This window comes from Callionymus lyra, chromosome 5 (assembly GCF_982586985.1).
Source record: "Callionymus lyra chromosome 5, fCalLyr1.hap1.1, whole genome shotgun sequence".
Taxonomy (NCBI): domain Eukaryota; kingdom Metazoa; phylum Chordata; class Actinopteri; order Syngnathiformes; family Callionymidae; genus Callionymus; species Callionymus lyra.
In genome coordinates, this window is record NC_141822.1 from 24,084,836 (window position 1) to 24,106,727 (window position 21,892).

General features: G+C 37.2%; 1 protein-coding gene across 1 annotated transcript in view; it reads right to left on the bottom strand.

Annotated features, from left to right (window-relative positions):
- The window catches only part of LOC148079853 (beta-1,3-galactosyltransferase 1-like), a 109,255-nt gene that overhangs the window by 38,075 nt on the left and 49,288 nt on the right, over window positions 1-21,892 (bottom strand). The window contains exon 3 of the mRNA XM_087791552.1: window positions 19,296-19,351. The gene's annotated coding sequence lies outside the window, so the exon portion shown is untranslated. The remainder of the gene's footprint in view (window positions 1-19,295; window positions 19,352-21,892) is intronic.

The following is a 21,892-nucleotide window of genomic DNA, read 5'->3' on the forward strand; positions in this document are numbered from 1 at the left end:
CTCAGAGGCTTGTATCGGACTGCACTGCACAATAAAAATTTCAGTAACAGGGCTTGTAGCTCGACTAATACGATATATTAACTATCACTTAATATTTAATAGGTTTTCCATATCAATTTTTTATGGTATTCTAAGCAGGGTGACATGAAGACACTTATAAAAGACACAACATTCTGTCTTTTGAACAATGTGAAGACACTCGTTGTTATCTTTGGATAAACCATATCTAGAAATCAAACATGTTTACACAGCCTTGTGTGGACTTTTTTCAAAGGCACCAGCGGGAAAAATACTATTTAGTTTGGATTTGCTTCATCTTTTTTCCAAAAGGTTTTTTAAATTATTGTAAAAATCTACTTCTTACTCTCCCCTGCTATTATAAGGGGGTATTGACGGAAAGAACAAGATCTTGGTAACAATTGTTAATGCGGGTTCCTACCAAACAAGCCAAGTGAATGGTTTTCATAACAGACAAGGTTTGGAAAAGATAGTTACAGTATTTTTACACCAATGTCATTTGAATTTCAAGTTGAAAACTCTGAACTTTAGCCTCAATTCACGGCACGTAACCCAATCAGAAGCCAGACAACACATTGACAAATAAAGGGAATATCGTTGCATTATCCTTACGTGTTATGACTCAAAAGGACGGAGGAAGGATCTTTCCTTGAGGCAAGAGTTTCATTCATAGTATTCATGGTAGATTGACACTTACGCTAGCTTTAATGCTTATGTAATCTGTGTTATATATAGTAACAAACAAACCCAGATGGACCCAAGGGGCGGCGTGTGATATAAATCAAAATCCATGTTTGGTGTCAAGATAGGATTGTTGGGGAGAGGAAAGCCCATTTGCACCCATCAATATTTAAAACACCTCAACCATGACACTACTAAAGAAGTGAAGCTGAAACACAAATTACAGAAGGGACATTTAATTTAGCTTTTCTCATCATCAAAACTATTTTTTTTTTGAGGGGGGTTCAGAAAAGTACATTTTCATCGACTGGTGGTTGAGTAATAAAATATTGGATCAATATTGGTTTCCTGTCATGATTTCGTTCCGTAAACAAGTTATTAGTTAGATCATTTGAAAGATACTAATAACTACAAACAACAAAGCATTTGAAACACTTTCAAAGGCTACAAACAAACTTAAAGTACCGACTTATTTAAGGATTTTCTGAACAAACGCTTAGTTATAGAGTAGCTGTTTAGTTCAATTGTTTTTTGGTTATTTTGTGAACATTGACACAAATAACTAGCATTTTTGCATGTTTTAGTTTGATGTCAGGACATGTGTTTAGCTTGCTTTAAAGTGAACTGGAGACAGCACTATTTCAATATCAAGATTTGACAACTAAAGCACACTTATGGTGAGGAAAGGCTGAGTGATGCTCCAAACTAAAGTTTGGGATGGTGATCATCGATCTTCGTATGTGAGGCGGCAAACAAAAAAAACGACCCCTCTTGATTTGTAGCCAACGTCAGCGCTTCTGAACGGAGGTGTCACTGAACTGAGCTGAGGGACTTACAGCAACAATCGGGAAGAAAAGGTTTAAGTTCAGACACACGACTCCTGCTCTGCTCTGATACTGAGTTCTGTCCTTGAGCTTGCCGTCAGCTTTCGGTCCCATGGTAACCCATCACAGGAAATAAGGCGGGTGGATGAGCAAGGCATCCGAATGCCGTGTGAAAAAAAATAAATATATCCCTGCGTTCCAGAAAGCTTGTCCTTTAAAGAACTTTGTTGTGTTAATGAACAGCATTCACCCACAGGCTGCACACATCACAGCAACCCACACACACATGGCGAGAGGAGAAAGTTCTATTTATGATGAATTTTGATTTGTGTTCCAGCATTTTGCTTCTCAGAATTGCTTACACAGTCAGCTTTTATCCATCGCGGATATAATTTTAAACCAGTTTAGAAAGGTTATACTACTGCCGTAATTACAACGGAGAACATTCATAAGTCAGTTTGTTAAAATGTCTCTTCTTTTGTAAAATAAGAAACTTGCCGCAGGGCTTGGAGAGCAGCCCACTGCAAGAAACGAGCGCCATCCAAAAAACTTTAAGAAGCATGTAGGTTGGGATCTGATCTTTTATTTCTAAAAGGTGTGCATAAACACAAAGCAACTGCTGCAAGGCTGATCTAATCTAAAACTATTTTAGACGTAGTCATTCTTTTTTCAGATTAGAGCATCATAGACTCTGAATACTGTTCAACGAGTTAAGGTATAAAATGGCTAGTGAGCTATAGTGGCGCCGTCTTGCTCATTTCAGGGGCTTTTTAAAGTGATATTAGACCCAAATGAAATAGCTGTAGTAAGCGAAATATTTGCAGAACAAAGTAACCTTCTGGGATGTTTTCAAGGCTGCTTCATCTACACTCAAACTCACTATAAAAAAACAGAAACCTATTGAAAGTAATGTCATAATAAACACGGCAATTACTACCAGTTGATATATTTTACCACAGTTGTCTCACATTAAACTGAGTCAACAAGGTAAATATTTTACCAGTTAAGTGTGTAAAGAAAATGCAACTATTATTTCTTTATTCATGTTTTACTATTGAAATGTCCTTCTATTTATTTGATTCTATTTTTTTGTAATAACTAGATTTAAACAAATTAAAGTCTCATATTCTTTCAAAACATGTGTAACAATAATTTAATTCAAATAAACAACCTTGAGTTCTATATTGTACAGCTTATATCGTATTGTCCTGGTTATTTTCACATTCAAAATCAGTGCAGGTGTCTGTCAAGACTATATGATGATACTATGATAGTATTGTTTGTAACATGGGAGAATTGTGGATCTATAATATCATAAACCTGTCATCTTTGACAATGACATACGTCACAGGTATAATATTATATTTTAATTATGAATTAATTATGAATTGTATTACTTTGCATTTTAAACTTGCCATTTTTAAATGATCTAAAGGCTATACATTTTGTGAAAATCGAAATACGTTTTAAACATACAGTATATATCGATGGATGTGGCCAAAATAATGACTAGTAACACAAATAAATCAATTAATACCAACTGTAATTTTAAACCGCACTATGTATGTGATAATGAAGGATTGATTCAATGCTCTTAATTCTAAGGCGGGAAATTTATTTTCAACTTCTTAATGGCGTTTGGGGAAAATAAGTGAGAATTTAGATGCATCTTGATTTAAGTGCGGATCATAACTGGAGAAACCTCAACTACAGATAGCTTGACCACTGATGCTGACGCTGTTGTGCTAAAATGTTGTAAAGCTACTGTGAACCGATATCTCTGGATTGTGTTCAGTGGTGCTGTGATGAAAGATAGACGCCAAGACCTGCCTTATCTTGCCTTTTATCGGTTGATATTGAGTGTTGCCAAATTAACAATAAAATTGCCACAAAGTATTATTAATCAATAATAATAAACATAGAGTATTGAATGGGTAAAACGTCAAGTGTGACGGGAAAATGGTTCAAAGAGCGATATTTGTCCGTAGCAGGACCATGAGTGAAAACACATTTGTTAGTTGTTGAAAGTGTTCCGTGAGCAGTAAGGGTCACAGTGATTACACATAGACACACACGTGTGAAGGGTCTCAGTATGAACATGGTTTACAAAGCCATCGTGAAATCCTTAAGGAGACACCGGAAGAGAAACACGTGGACTAAACAAAAGGCATGACAAGGATTCATCTATGTTGTGAGAATCAAAACAAGTTTCGGCTCCATTGATTCTCTGAGTAGTGATGAGCAGAGTCAATTAACCACAAATGCGTGTCAACCAGGATCTGTTATCGACCACATGGGTTTAACCGACTAATAAAACACACGCACCGCAATAAAGGGCTGCTAAACCACCGTTGTATCTTGTCCACGACCAGCATATATAGTGTGAAATGGTCAACAAATTGAAGACGTATGTCATGAATCCCATTAACACATTGATCCAGGGCAGCGGTGATCAATAGTTACATTTGTCAGTACATCACGAAGGGAGCTCAGGAAGACATAGAGAAGACATTTCGACATTGTTACTTACTTGTCTTAGAGTTGTGTCAAAGCAAGGATATAAAGAAATATTAATATAAATATTAGGGACGCATCGAAAGCCAAAAATTACACAAAATGTATTTTCTTTTTCTGAACAAAGATGACGTAAGAAATAGCCACTGCCAGTTGCCCAGTTACAGTGGGGCGTGAGGTAGGGGACAACCCGGACTGTTTACGAAAAAAGAAGGCTACACTCACTCCAAAGGGTAGCCAAGTATTGCAATTTATTTAAAAACACAGTTGAAGTATAAACTGCAAGGGCAGAACAAAGGCTAGAACAAAAATAGTTGATTTATGAAAAACGTAGGCGAGTCCTTACGTTGTCCTCGTCCTACCCTCTCTCTGGACCCCTCTCAGTCCCCCTCCCGACTGTCGCATTTTCAGAGTCCATTCTGTCATTTCCACTCCAATTACAGCCCCCGTCACAGCAGGGGGCCCCTAAACTGCAATGCGCATTTCCTCTTAAAAGTTAAACGAGACGTTTTGCCAAGGGAAGAATTGCACTCTCCATCGTGACGGTAGCGCTGATCCCTGCAGTCCTATTCCTTCATCATCTCTCCTTTCCTGTCCGGGTCCTCACTTTCCTTCCCCCAGACAAGTACTGAGTAATGAAGGTGGGGTCCGAGCCAAGACGTTTGGCTGTGAAATCCCTCTCATAATGTCCTCTATTGGAGGGGGCCAGAGGTCACTCATAAACAACAGGAAGTGGCGATCCGTCCCAGACAGCGGAGAGGCGGCACTGAGACAGACGCGTGGTAAATCGGTGTCGCCCGAGAGCAGGAGCAAGGGTGAGCTGCTGATGACTGAGAAGGTGAAGCGACGTCTGCCACGAACACTTATCATGCTGCGAATGTGACGCGTAGGAAATGGAAGGGTTTGACGGATGATAAAGCCGTCTTCAGGCATGATGACTGCTGGTTGCGATTAAAACCTCAAGGTAAAAACCTGAAGCTTCCGCTTAAAAAACTCTCATACGTATTCCTGTGTCGACCTTTGAGCCCTCGTGGCTAACTGGAAAGATCCTGCTGGATGGACACGTTGGAACCCCCACAATGTCAAAGTCAGAGACATTCATCAGGGTCAGGCTGGGGAACGGGGGAGGGGGGTTGTTTGGTAGGCGGGCGTTGTGGGAGTGGGAGTCATTACTGTCTCAGTGGGAGGACCCTCTGGGACATGAAACCTTGCTGAGTCCTTGAGCAAAGCTCGTTCCTGCCACGCTCACACTGTTTTGTGAAAAATTCCACCGGCACCTCAAAAACACCTGCGTCTCCGCTGGTGTAAGTCACTTCACGCCGGCGTGCTCAAAATAGAACGCCAGCCCTTCACAATCACCGCCGCCGACTGGCGTTCCATCACGTCCCGCCCCTGCAGATGTGGTGACCTTACCGAGAAGCCAGTGTGTGGATGTCGATGGTTCCAGTTTAACAGAGTGATATAAATGTAACATTTCTTTGAAGGCAGTTTAATTCACCAATGGCCGACATTATAATCAGGATTATTTTGATAGAAACACGATTTGTATTCATGATTATGCAATATTTAAAGTATGTGTTGAGTATATACAACCATTTTAGTAGTAAATATAAGTTTAAATACATTTTATGATGAGAAATACAAAAACTATTTTATAATAATATGCTCATCAGTGTTGGGTAATTTACTTTAGAATAGTAAGTTAGCTGCATTAAAAGTTACTTCTTTCTAAAGTAACTCAATTACTTTAAGTTATTTGTGTCTTTCAAAGTAACTAGTTAAATTGTAAATGGCTCTTATTAATATAGCAGTTTTTTATGTTTATTCAGCACCCAAAGCGCTTTACACTAGATTAGATTAGATAGACTAAGCAATCTCCCATTCACACACACAATCACACACCGATGGGAGTAGGCTGCGACGCAGCACGCCAGCTCAACCATCAGGGTTAAGTTTCTTGCTCAGGGACAGTAAACTACCACTACCATATGAGCGATGAAGCCCCTAGTTAGTGGGGAAAGTAACTTCTTGTGAAAGAGTTTACAAGTTTTGGATGTTGTGATTAATCAATAGAGACAATAAATGAAATCAACGAAAACAAAATAAATAAATAAAAATAATAATATAAATAATAAGTAGGGGTGCACCGATCGTAATTTTTGAGAGTCTTAACAGGCCATTTCTTTCTTGGATAAAGAATGAAGAAAAGTCTCATTTAAAAAAAAATTAGTGTGATAAAGATAAGTAAAATAAGAAGACCTGGATTGAACAGTTTTCAACTATTAAAAAGCATATCTGCACCTAAACCTCTAAACCTGTAAATAGGCCTGTGACACTAAACTGTAGCACACCATCACTGAACTTGTAAAAACAGTGTCTCTGGAACTCCTTTTACATAACACAACACGTAGCAGTGTTTTCATGCGGCCCACTCTGAACCACCAGAGACCACCGCGCTGATGGAAGCAAGAGTGATTATGTGTCGTACATCCGGAAACTGTTTTTGTCAGAGGTTCTCGCTCAGTTACAGCTGCTGTTTTAACTTGACTTAAAGCAGCAAAGAAAAACGTGGAAAATAAAGACTAGAAAAAAGGGAATGTCAGGGATAGATGAGTGCAACAGTGTTTAGGAAAGATCTGAACTTATTCTTAGGAAGAGATATGCATGTAATAAAACGTGGATATTTTCTAAAGCTGAAAACAAAAAAAGAAACTTCAGAATAACTTCATTGTTCAACAGAAGATCAATTGTTTCTTTGTGCTGACAATTGTGTTCTAGTGACAAATGATATCGTGAGGATAGACACTTTTTTAATTTTTAATTTTATTTATTTATTTATTCATTTAAGGTAATGCAATTAGGGTGAACACTCGTGACAAAAAATTATGAAATTTGTAGAATCATAGCAAAACATTGAAAAGGCTTATATTCTAGACTCTTTTTCGTGATCTTTTCGAAATATTTTGATTAATTCTTAGTGACATGATATACGAGATGCAGTGGGCCCTAACCATCAGCCAATGTACCGGTCTGTCAGACTTTTGCTACCAGTCTGCACAGGAAGAAAACAATATTTATCATATTTTTCAGACTAAGAGGCAAACCGGATTATAAATCACATTAGAAGCTTGGTGTGTCTTTGTACTATTACTCCATGAGTTTGCGGGATAATACTATGGAGCCTCACCGTCAACGACCAGAAACTTTGTTGTTTCCTTCAACTGAGACAAATCTCAAAATTTCGGAAAATGATGTCACAATACGATCCGGATCTTGGACTATTGTAACAGTTTATTTTCGTCTAAACAAGAAGGAGCTGTCTCGCCTGCAGTTAATACAAAACTCTGTAGCGAGAATTCTGACCTGCTCTAGTAGAAGAACTCACATTTCTCTGATCCTTAAAACTAAATTCTTGCTCTTACTTTCAGATCTATTCATGGTCAGGCTCCTCCTTACATCAGTGATCTGATCCAGCCTTACACCCCGGAATGTATTTTCTTTTTTTTTTTTTACAAAAACTGTAATAAAAAGAATAAAACTAAATAAGTTTACTAAAAACAAGAAAAAAATATTAAAACACAAACTCTATACTCGATACGACATCATGGTAAGATATACTTAAGCGCTTACTGTTTGATGGATCTTTGTCTCTCCAAATACACCCAACATGAATTATTCACACATAAATCGATCAAATATATCACACAAAAAACTAAGTCTAATTTCTTTTCCTTTAAGAAAAAGTTTGTAATAAAACAAAACAAAAAACAAGGCTCTTTGAGGCTTGTTCTCTGAAATAAATGCATGTGGTTGTAAAGGAATAGAATAAGCAGCTCTTGAAATGTGCTTATTGAAGTGGAATCAAAAGATTATGAAGTTGTTTTGACTCAGTGTTAGGTGAGCAATTGCTCAGTTAAAAATAACAGGATTACCGTGAAGAACAGTTTTCATTTGATGGCTCTGGTCTAACACTGAACAAACAGGAGGCACTTTGTGTGTGTGTTTGCTGGCGATAGAATAGTATAAGAGAGGCGAGGGCGGCGGGATAAGTGGACAAGTGGGCAAAGCACATTATTCAAGCAGAAGCAGCAGAAATCAACATTTTCAAGTGTAGCTGGTGTTTATTTGTTTATTTGAAACCACAAAATCTCACTTTTGAAACCCCAGGAACTCTTAAATTGTAAAACCATTCATTACAAATTGTATTTAGTTTATTTATATATAGTACTACGTAATAACTTAACATGTTTAGTCTAAGAAGGCGATTACATTTTTCAAACAAACATTTATTATTTGTTGTTAAATTGTAAGGGAAACGTTCTATTCAGCGTCCACTCATTGAAGAAGCTGAATATCGACAGATTCTGCACTAAAGTGGGAGTTTGGGTTCTGCAGGATTCTATTCATCCCCAGTGCTCCGCTGGAAGAATACCGTTCTTTGAATTCACTGTTCAGCAAAAACACCCTCCAGGTCACGTCCAGCACTATCGCCAAATGTTTGCTGAATGTGAACTTCACACAGTGATAAGAGCTTACTGGGATTTAAACCTTGATCCCTCTTGTTGTGAGGTTCAAGCAGGAACTGCTTTACTTCCATTGTCAAACTCTGCAAAGAGTTATTGTGTCATGAAGTTTTACTAATACTACTTACGAGGAACAAATCCAGTCCTGATCACTGGTGAGATGTTCTTTGACGACCAGTATTGTTTGTCATTAATCTTCTAGACAATCATTTTAAAAACAAATCTCCTTTGAAGAGACCCGAGTGTCTTTTTTTAACCATCCCGAAACAACAGATGCATCTAATTTAAGAGTGTATTAAAATAAATTAAAATTTTCTTTGATAGCAATCGTTTTAATTAATTGGAGAATTAAATAATTTAGTCAAAAGTCCTATAAACAAACAACATCGAAATAGTTAATCTCAGAATGATAACTAGCACATCAAGTAGCTAAGCTAGCAGCTATACCAATCCATTCCAAATGTACTTAATTGTACATTTAAGCTATAATTACTCTATGTAGGGTGTTAAAGTTTAGCCATAGAGGGCGCTGCCCTTGCACGGTCCCTTTCTTTATCTTGTTTTTTGTTATTTTTATTATTTATTCTTTAACATTGATGATTTGGTATGTTTGTAGAAGTGTTCAGACTGATAGTCAGTCCTTCCAGTCTATCCGTGGTTCGCTTTTTGAAGAGCCCGTCAGTGATAAGCTGTTTCTAAGTGGCGTCACATGATGTGAAAGAAACAATTCCTAACTTTAAGATGCATGTTCAGATCATTCTGAATTAATAAGAAAACCTTTCTCTGTTAATATGTCAATAAATGATTGTTTCCTGTTTATTATTTTCCTTTTTTTTGTCTTTGATTATTCTCTGTTTTCACCTCAAGTATCGACAAAGGCCTGATCTGAAGGACATCGCTGCCATTGATCTACACACATTAATTCAGCGGACACGCCGCACACAGGGTGACTGACGTTTTCGCTGACAGTGACACAAAGTCCTTCGAAAACTGGTCTCCCACACACAACGTTAACCGGCCCTGCTCTGCATGAGCACTTGACCCTCCTGATCATCAATATGACGTGAGATCAGGAGATGAAGCGCGGCAGGTGTATTCCTCTGGGAGACGCTGCTGTGATTCACGCTTCAGCCCAGACAAATAACTGCGGGCTTGAATTAATCACCTCTACATCCAGCCGAGCACTTCTTCGCAGCCAGCCGCGCATCATAAATCAACAAAGACAACAGATTCAAGCGAGGGGCTTCCATTGTCCTCTCGCTTCTTGATTTCAAGGGGCAAAAAATCCTATTTTTTCAATCAAGGCTCCTCAAGCTGCTTTGCCAGGAAAGAAAAGTAGTTTCAACCTGACAAGTGTAATCTTCAAAGATTGCCCTTTTTCCCACGTGATGTTTGGAGAGTTTATGAAAGACTATCTTCATTGATCCGGAGTCGCTTCGGGAGTCCTTCTTGTTGTTACCCCCGTAATTATATTCACCAAACTCGCCGTAAAAACAATTGCTGGAGACTTTTGTAATAATCTGAGAAACTTCATCTCCGGGGGGGGGGGAATCGATTCTGCCATCTGTCACCATCCTACATCAAACGTAGCCAACATCGGCGGTGACTGTAATTAAAAAAGACATGATTGATTCGTTCGTCAATGGAAATCAAAGACGATTTTTATCCCCGTTTTGTGGGACTGGCCTTATTTATGAGCGACAATCCCGCACAGGCGCCGACATTATCTGTAATTGATTGCTTCTCGACCTCCTATAGCGCCACAACAGATTACCCCAAGGGCCAATTTTTAGGGTTTACGCCCTTAATGACCGACGATAAATCGGCAAAGATTGATCAAAGGGATCCATTAATGAGTTACTGCCACAGAGGAGGGGGGGGCATCTGTATTTGGGTGTGCCGTCTCTTGATGGTTCACCCTCGTATATCTCCGGCTCACCGTTGGTCGGGCCGTTTAAGCTCAAAGGGAGCCTTGCCCGTGACAAACGGCGTCCCCGTCTCGGCACTTCATTCAAGGCAACCGCTCAGTGCAGTGACAGCACGCAGAAGATGAATGGGTTAGTGGCGTAATGTATTCATACAGGGAAAAAAAAAAAAAAAGATGAAGCAATTGGTCTTGAAACATGATAAAGCACTTGCTGAAGAGACTTTGATAAACGCTGAGATTCAAGGCGACGAGAACCAGACGCTGGATCCTCCGTATGTACGGTTCAATTAGAGCATCAGTGAGACGCAGGGAGGGAGAAAAAAAAAAGGGAAAAACACCAGACGACGTCTGCTTCTCAAATCTTCCTATTATGATGAAACGACGAGAAATATTTCAGAGATTGGAAAAAAATGTTAAAACAAGTCATTTCGGATTTTACGGCGAGCATGTAACTGAGAAAGCAGCGAGTTAAACACGCATAAAGATAAGTTATTACAGTCGGACCCAGTCAGTTTTATCTGTGTCACTGTGAGAAGATGAACATAAATGTAATCTATCAAGACCATCTCTGGTGGGTCAGTAAGGAGCACAAGTATAATAATACTCAATGAATGTATATTTAATTAAAAAAAATTTAGCTTTCATTTTTATTAATATCATTGTTTTTATAGTCATTAGATAACTTTTAATGGAACGATTTTAGTTGTTTAAAGACTCATTAAAGCAACAATATTTCACATGTTGACTTTATTATTACGTCTGGGGAAGTGAATATGAACAAGTTCAGTTCACAGTTCATAATTTGAAATGTTAAAAAGTTCACAGCTCCAAGAATGAACAAGTTATTTTCTTCAATATGTTGCTACGAGCTGTTCTTTTATTCAAAGTTATTGCAAAAGCCCAAATATAACCAAATTCATAGTCGTATCAGAAACAATTTAACATTTATGGTCTGTATTATTAAAACAACAAAGTTATTGTATGTGTCGTTATTGAATATCGTATAAATGTAAATAAAAAAGGATGAATAAAACACGATAAAACACACTAAATTGGGAAAATCAAAACGTAATAACTAAAACATTTATCTCATTTTGAACCTTAGGGCAGCATTTCTGTCTATTCAGTCACAGTAGGAGAGATGCGTTCGATTTCCTGATTATATTTTTTAAAGTCGACGGGCAAGTCTGCACATTAATGTAAAGCGTTTTCAATCTTGGTTGACCTTGTAATAAAACTGCTTAAATGGCTATAGAAAGAATCCTTGATAGTTTGTCGACTTTGCTTCCGATGCTTCACCTGCTGCTCTTCATTTTCATGTAAGCTGTTGTGCGCCACCGGTGGCTGGTGTTGCCAGGTTGGGTGTTTTCCCCCGATATATTAGGACCTGTTTAGGAGTGTGTTTTAGTGGAGGTCGATCAATGTCTGTTAGGCTCTGTAGAAGTCTGGCAACCTAATCGACGAGGATTAACACGTTCACAGAAGAGTTCATCAGACAGTAATAAACTGTTTGGTTTATGTTTGTCCAAAGTTTTCACTTGTAATCTAATGGAACTCTCTAGCTAATACTCTTCACCACTTAACTCCTGGGTTAAACCAACCAGAGACACCAACAAACAGCTTTACAGCAGTGGGTCAGAGACTTTTAAAATATCTTTTTTAAAGGAAAAAATACAGGAAATTGTTCACACAACAGCCTTTATCTTATTTTGAAAATAGATGCACATGTTTTTTTTACCAAGTTACCAAGAAGATTAAATGAGAAACTTGCCAGACAAGAGCCTTTCTCTATCTGCAAATGGTATTGATGTTACACTGTTAGGACAAGAGGTAAATCTATAGAAATATGTATGTTAAAATGCATTTATTCATATCTAACCCCTATGCAGTTCAAAGGTTGACTGAGGAACACCAAACGTTATTGTGTTTGTGTTTTCCTGTCTGTAAGTGACTCATGCTGACCTGATCCTGCTACACTTGAACAGTTGGAATCCTGGGGTATTGACTCGGAGCCACACTCTTCAGTATCAGTTTGTTTGGACTGATAATAAGGTTTTGACCCCACTATGGCTTTATGAAATAGATTTTATTTTTTTATCCGGCTGGTTTAGACTTTTGGGTTCACCTTTTGTCTTTTCCATCAGAAACATTTCTGAGTCGCTTGTTGTTGTTGTTGTTGAGACTTGACGCTAGTAGCAATGTGGTTTAGTTATCTCCTCTTTTCTCACCCCAGCTGATGTTGTAAAACTGCTCTTTAAATCTCCTGCTGTCTGTCCTGAAGCTCAAACTCATTTTATCTTCTTCTTTCTCCCCCGCCTCTAACACCGATGTGGTCCAAGGCTCTTCACACTGACTTGAAGAACAAAAAGACTTTCTCAAGATCTATTAACAAGTGTTTTATATTCAAACAGATTGAACATTTTTGTTATTGAACATAACTTTCTAGTTATATATTTAAAAAAAACAACATTTAAATGGATCATAATATGTTTCTTTTTTTCTTTTTAATGTTTGGACTTTTAAATGAATACACTAGAGAACACATGTTTCTGAGATGGAGAGAGCTTTTAGTTTGTGATCTAAAGATCTGACTTTCACAGATCCAAAGCTTTGAAATAGGAATAGCAAAAACTTCAATACGAGCAAGAGTTTAAGATCAACCAACGGGTTTAATCTACATCTACAGTCAAGACTGGACTTCAATGTGACACGTTACCGTCACTATACTTTACCAAGACTGAGTCGAATTCAAATCACATCAGGAAGACGCTTCGATACAAAAGTAGGTCTGATGGAACGTAGCGTGACTTCAAAGAGCTCTGTTCATATTTGATCAAAATGAGTGTCAGAAGAAGGTTAAAAAAATAATCATGAGGATTTCAGATGTTTAAAAGAAGGTTTAATTTCTGTTCCACGCGAAAATCAGACCAGATCAAATCATTAGGCTTGTCAAAGGAATTATCCCGAGGGCTGAGTTAATATTTAAACTTGGACTGTTAATATAGAAAAGAAGTCTATTAAGAGATGCGAGGCGGACTTCCCTTTCATTCCTTTTCATTCCTCACAGAACCTGCTGTTTCTGTCAGTTCAAAATCATATCAGACCGTTTCCATCACGCCTCTCATGATCACATCTTTTTATTTTTAACCAAATCCCCCTTGTTTCAAGCATAAATCCTGCTTTTTACCGTTACATTCTTCCTTCAGGGGCAGTCGAGTTTTCACCCAAGCTTAACTGTATCTTCAATGGCTGACTGCTGCATTTACATAACTTTAAAAACCGAATGTGAAAGATGCTGCTGCAATAGAAAATGAAATCATGCTTAACATGCGTGAGTGCAGGAGAATTGTTAATAACATGCAGATTAGTAATGAGATTCATGCAACAATTTGAAGTGCACAGTGGTGATTATTTGAGTGGGTGTGAGCAGCAGTCTCCTCTGCTTGACACAGACAATAAAAGCCAGCAGAAGAAGTAAAAGGAAAGAGTGAAAATTACTTGATTTACTCCATGTGGAGGACGACCTTTAAGCTGAATGCCAGAAGGGTGCCAGAGGACAGCGCTCACAATGGTGGGCAAGCTCTTTATCTGAGTGTCGCATGTGTCATATGTATAATACCTTTATCTCCCTGTAGAACAAGCTTGCCACAGATATAAGAAGGATGGTGTTGTATAATTTACAAATGCACAAAAATCAACCATCAGCTGCAACCTCAAGTTCTAGATACACACAGTACACACTAGCACACAAACACACTCTGCCTGGAGCCTGGTTCTTTAAAGGTTTCTGCCTTGAAGAGGCTTTTTTTTTTTGCCACAATGGTAGTCTTGGCAGCAGCTGCTGCTAGTACAGAGTCAGTGTAAACTTACAATGTAAACAATAGACCATGATTCCTCACATTAAAATCCTTGTAAAATTATATAAATGTATCTCACTTAAACACATACAAATGTAGGCTGAGCATCTCTGGTTCAAATATTTGATGTACCGTAACAAAAATAAATCTCAGTGACAAGTATGTCAATTAAAAAAACATGTATATTATATATAAAAAAGTCAATGTTATTGTTAATAAAAACTCCTTTAACAACTACACATAGATTAAATTAAGCAGCTAATGTGTTTATTTAAATTGAGATTATCTTAACCAGCCTTTTTCACCAATTTTATTATTTAAACTAAGCCATGACATTAAACTAACTAAGGTTATTTTTTTCAAAGATACAAAACAATATCCAACCCAATACATAGAGCTTACATGTTCTGGCTATTACATGGAAACCGTTTATTTATTCACAAACAGCAGATGAGATCCCTAAAACCCTTGCAGGAGCCAGGGTCATAACCCTTGCAAATTTTTTGGGGGTTAAGGTGACCCGCAAACAAACGTTGAGATAAAACAAAGTATTAAGTTTTCCAGAAAAGTTTAATAATATTTATATTCCCTTTTCAGCATAATATGGTGTTTGTTTGTACAACCTTGTAACACATAATGCAAAAAATAAAAAATAAAGTTTAAAGTGGTGTTTACTTTATGTTGTTCTTAGTGAGATGGATGGATAGATGGATGGAAAGAAAACGGACGGACGGACGGACGGATTGATAGATTGGTGGATGGTTTGATAAACTTTATTGATCATAGATGCGAGCTAAGCAATTTGATAAGCCATCATAGGTGAAATGTTCTACACATTTTTTTTATATAGATTGAGGTAGAAAATATTACAACTTTGTCTCTTTCTATATTTTCAAAAGTTATTTAAATGTAGTTAATCTACGATTAATTAGCAAGTCTATATTTTGTCAATCAAGTTATATTTGTAGGAAAATCACTATATTTTTTAATACAATTGTGTAACTCTCCCGCAGTGCAGACTTTATGTAACTTGGTTGTTAAGCAATGCCGCAAAAAAAAGACATATTTCTGAAAGGTAATAAACATATTTAAAACTGTGAATTTATTAAAAACCGCCTTCTTCTCGCTTTTTTTCATGTTGAATAGAAATTGCACCAGTTAAATACACAACCCCTTTGCAGTTCAATGCCCATTTGGCTGGAAGCTAGAATATTAAATGTCAACATCACCATACCAATATCGCAATTTCCGATATATGCCGTGATTGACAGGATTTGACATTTGTCGGCTCTTCCTGCTCATTGATCAGACTGGAATTTTGATGTCACGTAATCACGGGGAAACAGTGAGCTTGTGATGAAAATGAAAGAGGAATGAAACCACCGTTTATCAACCACCAGATAACACATGAGAAAAACCAAAGCCACCATCACACTGATCCAATTGTTCACAGCATTTGATTTATACTTATATGACATAAATACAGTAATTTCAACCCCAGACTGAATCACTAATCCTTGTGAGTTTTCCAAACCCGCATCTTAAAACTGTCATCTTATCTTGGCTGAAAATCATCAGGGACTCTGAGGTCAGATAAAAACAATCTCTTAAAACTGATCCAATAAAAATGTGCCGCTGCCAGAGCTGGCGAGTCAAAATAAATCAAAATAGCAGTTTGATACATTACAGTGACTCATTATTATCGTTCAATATTTAACAACTTACATGTACCGCTGCTTTATGTCAATGGAAGTCAGAGCCGCTTAAAAGGAGAGAAAAAGGTTATTTTCACCAATTCTAGAACAACATAGAATTTTTCTTTGTCTGAACCGCTTTGAAACGACTGTTCCTCAGCAATGTTAGTTATTACTTTTAATACCCATCTTCACAGTGGATACAATAAAGAGACAACTCTGTCAGCCCTTTGTGTGTAGCTGTCTCATGTTGTGTATTTTTTTTCCTCGTCATAAATTGTGGGTTATTGTATAACTGGAATGTAAAGTCAGCTTATAGGATCATAAACAGTACATAATGGGAGATGACAGAGAGGAAATGTGTCTGTGTGTGAACAAGGAATATAAAGATGTTATTTAGTCCTGAAAAAAAACGATACTAAGTTAGTGTTTATGTATCAAAAACGTAATAATCTCTCTGTGCTGTCCCGAAAATAGATGCTTTAAAAGCTTCATTCTGTCTGAACCTTTACTGGAGATGCATACACTGTTTTTTTTTCTCTTTTTATTCCAGGTATAAAGTTTCAACAATACATTTGTTGGACCTGCTGTGATGTCACTGGAGCTGGTGCAGGTTGTGTGATTATTTGTGGCCATCGGGGCAAGGTTATAGTATCATGACGCCCGGAGGAAAACAATACATTTTGTCTGAGTGAGGTCGAAGCGTGTCAGGAGGTTGAAACAACTCAATATGAAGAGTAGGCTGAAGCCAAAACAGATCAATCTGTTAGTCAGTCGAGCCACAATGAAAATCTACTCACAGACCCTGAGATAAACAATGAAATATACAACCCTGCGACAGATTTGTAACAGACCTTGAATTGTCAAGAGTATATAAACAAGTGAGAAAACTCAGTGGCCTTCAAGATGATAACAATATAACTGTTAGACAGAGATACGATTTGAGGCTTAAATCTATGTGTGATAATATAATCCTATATCACGCCTGATGATGATTTAAGTTTAAACATAAACACATTTTTATTTGCCGGTGGTTTATGTGTAGCTTTCAAAAAGTTTAGTTGGAACTCCTACTCCAGGAACAGAGGGCTCTTATGATAGCTGAATAATGTTGTGAAAGCAGCCAAGCAGACAATTGAAACCTCTCTCTCGTTTAATCTTGATTCGCCCGAGGGACATGTAACTATCACGCTCACAGAGTTAGCTCATTTACCAAAGATTGATGACACGACTGACTAGTCCAACAAATAACAATACTTAACGTGGGGCTTCTAACCCCACTAACTACATGTTTAGACAAAACGTGACGGTGAAGGTTTTATTATCAGTTGTCGTTTCTATCCACAGTTTGTCTTTGAAGGGTCTGTATGTTAAAAAATAAATTAAATTAAATGATCTTGTGTTTGAGTCCAGAGGTCACCATTGTTGCGCTGCAAGGACCACTGATGGAAAATGTAAGGCAAATTCTAAAAAGAAATATTTTTATAATGGAGTTCATTAAAATGTTATTTAATTCTTTGAATTCAATGTTAAAGTATTGAAAAGAGTCATTCTGACTAAGAATAAAGCAGGTGTGGTCCCTTATTTTCTAATGTTGGTGCTTGTGAACATATTGCTTTATGTGTTGTACCTACAATTATTGATATGTAAATTACTAATATTACTATCAATGTAACTACTATAACTAACAAGTGGTCTTTGTTGTACGGCTGATTCATGCATTGCCAGTGTAAAAAATATCGACACGTAGCATTGAGGCTGGGTTTTAACCTGGGTTGCAACCAATAATATTTCAGCTCCAACATTCAATACAATCGGGTTCTACATTTAGTTTTCAAATGAAAATCGGCTCAAAGAAGTTGTTAAATATGTTGAACGGTGTGACGGAAGTTAATCAAAGAGATGAAACAAGAGTGGATGATCAAGCTACAAGATTTCCGTATTTTCGTCATCAGTACCTACAGAATTTCTTAACCCACACACTGAGGTCACATCATACACTGTATCTTTTTCACATCTGGTCCCGTTCAGTACAGTTCAGATTTGAGATTATTGTTTTGAATGTATATTCCATCCTGCAGAGAGGATTCATCTTGTGACCAAAGCCATTTTATCATCATTAAATCATGTCACAGAGCCTTTAAAAAGATTTGACAAACTACGTATGATAGTCATTGGTCTCACGGTCTCTAATACTGGTCTTCTTGTGTTTGCTGGTTCCTTTGTGTTATGACATTATACAATGCATTGTGGATAAAAAAAAAAATAGTGTGAATCCGTAGGAGCTGATTAAAACTGTATTACACCATAATAAAACTACCTGTAGCGACATACTCCACAGGTTGTGTTGACATGTTTGCTCTTCAGTTTATATTTTGTAAAAACAAACTCCAGTGTTTCTGCGACACAGTGTTGATAACAGAAGCATCTTCAACCATAAATTGGAGTTCAAGCTGTTTTTATACGACTTAAACAAAGAAATAGTTCAGACTGATTGTGTATACATTAGAGAAAAATTAAAAAACACGCTAAGACTGTAAAGATGAACGACTTTATGTAAAGACTGATTGAGCTTTTTTTTTCAGAAGTAATATAGTGGAAAATGGTTGGAAGACAGGTTGACACAGAGAATGTCCTTAGAAAGAAGTTGACGTCTAGTATCTGATGAAAAGAGAAAGCAACCCCCTGGAGCTTTCTATCTTTGGAGTCTGAATCATAAAGGCTTGCCATTTCTCTTTTTCATTGTGCAGGCTACCTGAGGTGACAAGGTAGACGACCACATCACCCTGTAAACCCCTTTCTACACACACATATAGCTCTCACAGCAAGTCCATAATCAATCCAACACACCACAAAAAGGTCAGACTTGTTGTATTCTTTTTAAAACATACTTGGAAAATTCACCAAATGTCACTCATTCCACTGTAACTAGAAGACGTTTTCCATTCAAATCCTGTTAAAAAGTCATTATTCAAGTGCTAAACAAGACAGGTATGGTCGCGAAACAAACGCATGTGAGGGTTACAAAGCTTCCCGCGCTTCATTAAACACCGGGATTGAAGCAGCTGACCTCTGAGGCAACAAGAACTTTTAACACAGGACTGTAAGACTCTATCGGCTCTTTTCTAGCAGAGCGAGCTTTGTGAAACTTCCTGGGCAAATATGAAGAGCCCTCGTTTGAAAGCAGAAATGGGCTGCACCCCTGACTGAGCAGCAATTTGACAAGCAGACAGAATGCTGAGGTCAGTGCGGCGTACCTGGCACAGCTGGCTCTCCTCCAAAGCAATATGGGCTTCGTCTCTTCATACAATCTCTGCAACAAAGAGAGAGAGGAAAGATAGGTCAGAGGGCGTGAAATAAGACGATATGAAAAGACAAATGTTTTTGTTTTCTGCAAATATTTCTTTGAAAGAAGACTTGAATCAAACAAGTGAAAAAATAAATATATAATTGCAACAAATTCCATCACGATTTAAGGAATCTCATGTTTCTTTGTAAAATATAACATGTTTGTTGCACATTGACTTTGTGCTGATTTCTCTTAAGGTTTTGCATATTAAATCACAGTGATAAAATATTGAATTGGATCAGTCAGGTGTCAATTAAAACATAATATTTGGTGTTTCCAAAATCGTTGGTTTTGAGAATTAAATGTTGTAACGATGTGATGATGATACTTTACGGATAAATGTGTTGTCAGTTATCAGTTGAATTTGATTAAACATGTGGAATGTTGTTTAACTGTGTACATTCACAGGCCTCGCTTTACTTTTATAACTAATTTCCTGTCTGACTTTAACAATGAAAAATGAGGCCTGTTATTACAACGAAATTACAACCTAAATCCAGAAGTTTACATTATGAAGACACAACGTGGATAACAAATCGTCAACATAGAATTATTTTAAGCCTCGTCATCAATTGTGTCGACCTCATTACAGCAACGCTCCGGTACATTCAGCAGAAAAATCTCCTACTCACACTGTGGTAGAAATAAAGGTCATTACAAAAAATAAATTATCGGCACGACAACCCTCGGATGTATGTTTAAAAGCTGTGCTGCTCAGGAATATCTGTTTACCCTAATATTTTTAGGGTTACGACATTACTTATGAAACGATAAGTAAGTAATTAAGTAATTTGTATTTAGATAGCGCTTTTACAGACCAGGGTCATAAAGCGCTTAAAAAAATCAAAACAATACTCACTAAAATATATACTTTAAAGGTCAAGATAAAACTGAGTACAGCACAGGAGTTCCAGGTTCTTCAAGAACACGCAGTAAGAGCAGAATAATGACATTCCTCCTTCAATTTCAGTTTATTTAAAAGGACCACAACTAGAAAAGGACAATAGATGAAGTTAATATGATTCTTTCGGTGAACTTTCGGAACTGTGATGTCTTAGCTCATTGAAAATAAGTTTTTACAAACTGTATGTGTATTTGGTACCAAACGAGAGAAAAGTGTCTGTTTCTGATTTTATTTTACAGGTAGCTTTTAAAAGTCTTCCAGTACTTCATATTAAAACACTGTCTCGGACCCACTGCTTTGAAGTAGTTCGATGGTCATGTGACACTCATGTGTCCTGACAAAATTGTGCATAAAATAGTTAAAATAATAGCTTAAGATTTTTACTACATGAATGCGAATCCAAAAACAATCATTACAAAAGATATAACAATAATGTGGAAATGTTATGTAGTGCGGCTTTAACACTTTAATACACCAACAGTTTTACATTTCAATGGAGATTCAGAAACCAATTAATTTATGAAACTGGTTCTTAACCCTTAGAAACCTGGTCTAGGTAGTATCTTCACGACTGGGATGCCCTTAATGACTAGAACACTAGTCCTGATTAGCTTAGACAAGCAGCACCCATGCACTTAATCACAGGGAAAAAAACAAAACAAAAAAAAACCTTGACACCTTAATCAAATATAAATCTTGTCTGTAATTGCCATGAACAATAACAACTAAAAGCTTAATCCAGCCTTATAAACCCCCCATTGTGACCAGACTAATCAGCATAATATGAATTATTGCCATCATTACAGTGGGCGGCGGAGGAATAACAACAAGTCCCAATTATTCTACAAAGAGAAACTATAATGGAGGAAGAAAATGCACCTTTCGCTTCGGCTGCCAAGATTCATTTACGTTGGTGATCACAACTCTGGTCTCTATCCCCGATTCATTTAAAATTGTTGTTGCGCTCCAGACACCTAATGTGTCTGCTCTGTGAGAGAATTATATATTTTTTAAAACATGTTGAAAAGGCATAAGTGAGAGATTTAAAATTAAAACTACATTTATGTGTGCATAACAAAATCAAGGACATTTAAATACCTAATCAGTTTGGAACTAATAACGTTCTTTTGCTGAGTATGCACTCTCCCCGTCTGCAGAGCAGAGATAAAACCATCACCACATCACTGTTTCCCGCATTAACATTTTAGTAGTTTTATTCATTCGATTTATCACTCAGAATCAAGTCTCCGCCAGCTGCATGACTGTTTATTACACTGCAGGTATGCGACAATCCATGCTAGTTATAATTTTATATCTATTTAATATTGTGTTCCTTACTCACTGTGTTGATAACTTTGTATTTAGAGCTTTAATTGATGTTTAAGTTTGTTTTTATTGGAAATCAAAATTACATTTGGATTAACGACATCAAAGGATCCGCACTAATCCCACGTCAAGAACAAAGAAAAGACTCTGGTACCGACTCACACTCTTCAGCTGCACCTCATCGTGTATTAACCAACATTGACGGACTCAATCAATCATATAAAAACCCAAATTTATCCTTTGAACCCAATTAAAATAAACAATTATCTATTGTA